Source organism: Oryctolagus cuniculus, chromosome 19 (genome assembly GCF_964237555.1).
Source record: "Oryctolagus cuniculus chromosome 19, mOryCun1.1, whole genome shotgun sequence".
Taxonomy (NCBI): domain Eukaryota; kingdom Metazoa; phylum Chordata; class Mammalia; order Lagomorpha; family Leporidae; genus Oryctolagus; species Oryctolagus cuniculus.
This window is the reverse complement of record NC_091450.1, coordinates 54321625-54325635: the sequence shown is the minus strand read 5'-3', so window position 1 is coordinate 54325635 and position 4011 is coordinate 54321625. Positions and strand designations below refer to the sequence as shown.

Sequence of the window (4011 nt, the reverse complement as noted above, 5' to 3'; positions counted from 1 at the left end):
GGCATCCCTCTGCGGCGGTGCATCCCTCACCGACCACGCCTGAGGGGTGAGGCAGAGCAGGGGCAGGGGCCTGGTCGCTTGGGAATCTGTGGGAGAAGTACAAACGTCCATGAGGGCATGTGCCCGGGGCCCTGGCGGACTCCGCCTGCACTGGTCAGCCCGCGCTGTCCCCAGCGTGTTCCCGAACCTAACAGAAAACTCCAGAGTGCAAATCTATGTACAGAGTAAGGCGCCAGGAAGGGGTGTCCTCACTGACCTCACAGAACGCGTCCATCCCTGAGAAAGGGGGTTCAACACCACTGAATCTCAACTTCATGGGTACGTCTGTTGTGCAATTTGTGAATGGTATTTTTGGAAATTTTTCGTTGTGGCTTTTTTTTTTTCTTAAAAAAAAAAAAAACTGACTTTGACACCTGAGGTGAAGAAAAGTGTTTTCCCGTGGACTTTTCCTAAGTTCGCGGCTTCGTTCTCATTACAAAAGGACAGGACGGGGCCGGCGTGCTCACCGCGAGCTGGCCGGGCTGATGGTGGGGCTGCTGGCGTCCGAGCGGCTGTAGTCGCTCAGCGAGCCGGTCCGCGAGCCCCCGCCGCACCGCTGCAGCATGCCCGGGTGGAAGTTGGCGTGGCGTCGCGCATGCTTCGTCAGGTGGTCGCTGCGCATGAAGCGCTTCTCGCAGATGGGGCAGCTGAACTTCTCGCCGGTGTGCGTGCGATAGTGCAGCGCCAGCTCGTCCGAGCGGGCAAACTTCTTGTTGCAGTCCTGCCAGGTGCAGGCGAAGGGCCGCTCACCTGTGTGAGTTCTCAGGCGCGCCTTGAGGTGCGAGGATTTCCCGTAAACTTTCTCGCAGCCCGCGTAGTGGCACTTGTGCTTCCTCTGCGGGGACTCGAGGTCGGCGCGGCTCCGGCCCCGTCGACCCCTTTGTCTGAGGCCGGGCTCGCCGCTCCCCGCAGGCGCCTGCTCCCGCTCGGGCTCGCTCCACGCGGGGCTGCGGAGCGCGGCCGCGGCGCCCTCGCCGCCGGGGGAGGCGGGCGGCAGGCGGCACGGGGTCCTCGCCTTTTGGGCCGCGGCCCCCTCTCTGCGCTCCGCCGCGGCGGGTGCCCGCGCCTGTTGGTTGAGGTCCGCTAGGATCCGCGCCACCACGAACAGCGAGGCGCTGTCCTTGCAGTCGCGGCGCTCGTCGGCTCGGGGCATCGCGGCGGCGGCGGCGGCGGCGGCGGCGGCCGCACCCTCGGGCCAGGGCTCCGGCGCCTCCCGCGGCCCGTGCACGACCGCGCGGCTGGACATGGACACGAGGCACTCGGCTGCAAAGTGGTCCACATAGGCGGCGGCTGCCATGCTGCGGGATCCAGTGCTGGTCGCTGCGAGTCGTCAGCCGTGCATCCGCACCCACGGCCTCAGGAGAGCGGGCGGGGAGCGGGGGCGGGGGCGGGGGCGCGGCGCGCCCTCTCCTCGGCTGGGCTGGGCTACGCTGGGCGCGCAGCCGCCTCTGTCCGCCGTCACCCGCGCGGCTCTGCGTCCGCCCGGCCGGCCACCTAGGCGTGAGCGCAAGGGGGCTCCGCGCGGCCTCAGGGGGCGGCCTGTCCTAAGGATGCCGAGCGGCGACGTCAGGGACGCCCGCGTCAAGCCGCGGCCGCAGTCTCGCCGCGCATTGTGGCAGGCGGGACAGCCGCCGTGCGCTCCACGGCTCAGTGTGGGCGTCCCGGCTGGACATTTGATTTGTTTCCATATCTTAGCTATTGTGAACTGAGCTGCAATGAACATGGGGGTACAGATAACTCTTTCATATTCTGGTTTCTTTTTGTTGGGTAAATTCCCAGAAGTGGGATGTCTGGGTCATATAGTAGGTCTATATTCAGATTTCTGAGATATCTCCATACTGTCTTCCATAATGGATTTACCAATTTACATTCTCACCAACAGTGGACCAAGGTACCTTTTTCTCCATATCCTCACCAGCATTTGTCATTTGTTGATTTCTGTATGACAGCCATTCTAACTGGTGTGATGTGAAACCTCTTTGTGGTTTTGATTTGCATTTCCCTAATGGCTAATAATCCTGAACATTTTTTCAAGTGTCTGTTGGCCATTTGAATTTTCTCTCTTGAAAAATGCTTGCTCAAGTCTTTTGCCTATTTCTTAACTGGATTCTTTTTGTTGTTGTTGTTGAATTTCTTACACTCTTTACAGAGCATAGGTATTAACACTTTCCCTTATCAGTTGCATAGTTATCAAATATTTTCTCCAATTCTGTCAGTTGCCTCTTCACATTGCTGAGTGTTACTTTTGCAATGTGAAGCTTCTCAGCTTGAAGTAACCCCATTTTCAATTTTGCTTTTGTTTGCCTGTACTTCCGGGGTCTTTTCCAAAATGTCTTTGCCTATGTTAATGTCTTGCAAAGTTTATCCAAATTTTTTCTATAATAATCTGATGGTATTGGGTCATAGATTTATGTCTTTGATCCATTTTGAGAGGATTTTTGTGTAAGGTGTAAGGTAGGGTCCTAGTTTCATTCTTATGCATGTGGAGATCTAGTTTTACTAGCACCATTTGATGAAGACTGTCCTTGTTTCAGGGATTGATTTTAGCTCCTTTGTCAAAAATAAGTAGGTTGTAGATGCATAGATTAATCTGGAGTTTCTATCTTGTTCCACTGGTCTACACACACACACACACACACACACACACACACACACACATATATATATATATATATATTTGCCAGTACCAGGTTGTTTTGATTATAACCATCCTGTAGTATGTCTTGAAATCTGATTTCATGATGCCTCCAGCTTTGGTTTTATTTATAAGATTGATTTAGCTATTCAGGGTCTGTAGTGTTCCATATGACTTTAGCATTGTTTTTACTAGATCAGAGAAGAATGTCCTTGGTATTTTGATTGGGATCACACTGAATCTGTAAATTGCTTTTGGTAGAATGGACATTCTGATGATATTGATTCTTCCAATCCATGAACATGGAAGATATTTCCATATTTTGTGTCTTCTATTTTTCTATGTTTTTAATTTTTTCATGATAGAATTGCTAAGCTCCTTGGTTAAATTTAATCCAAGGCATTTAAATATTTTTGTAAATACTGTGAATGGGAATGATCTTTTTTTAAAAGATTTATTTATTTATTTGAAAGTCAGAGCTACACAGAGAGAAGGAGAGGCAAAGAGAGAGAGATAAAGGTCCTCCAGAACCTGCAGGAGAGGTGGGCAGAGCATTACACACTCCAATGGCTCCCACAGAAGTTGTGCAAGGGATCAGGTTACCATCATATTTCTATTGGCATCAGCCACAAACTGGATACTCTGCTTGCACTGAGCAGTCAGGAGCTATTCAGGATACTCTCTGAAGACTAACTTACACTCTGGGTTGATCCCCATGAAGTGTTCTACAGAGTCAGACAGTACAGCCCCATCAGAGTACTGTAGGAAGTCTAGCCAGCAGGCAACCCCAGTCAAAACAGCACCAAAGTGCAAATGGTAGGCAGAAGAATCAGCTCAAAGGAGGGTTCTCGGGGCCGGTGCTGTGGGGTAGTGGGTAAAGCTGCTGCCTGTAGTGAGGCATCCCATATGGGTGCTGGTTCAAGTCCCAGTTGCTTTACTTCTGATCCAGCTCTCTGGGCCTGGGAAAGCAGTGGAAGAAAGCCTAAGACTGTGGGCCCCTGCACCTACATGGGAGACCCAGAAGAAGTTCCTGGATCCTGGCTTCGGATTGGCCCAGCTTCAGCTGTTGTGCCCAATTGAGGAGCGAACCAGCAGATGGAAGACCTCTCTCTCTCTCTGCCTCTCCTCTCTCTGTGTAAATCTTTCAAATAAATAAATAAATCTTAAAAAAGGATGGTTCTCTTGAGTAGAAAAAAACCCTTTCAAAAACTACAATATGATGACTATTAGGTTAAGATAGTCTGGAAAGACATCTTATAATGGATGGACAATTTGACTTTCATTTTGTGTGAGCTCCTCTTGAGGATACATTATGGAACTTAAACCATGTCATAGCT

General features: G+C 51.5%; 1 pseudogene; it reads right to left on the bottom strand.

The window, feature by feature from the left end:
- Nucleotides 1-406: 406 nt before the first annotated feature.
- Nucleotides 407-1368, bottom strand: LOC138847164 (Krueppel-like factor 13 pseudogene; annotated as a pseudogene).
- Nucleotides 1369-4011: the final 2643 nt, after the last annotated feature.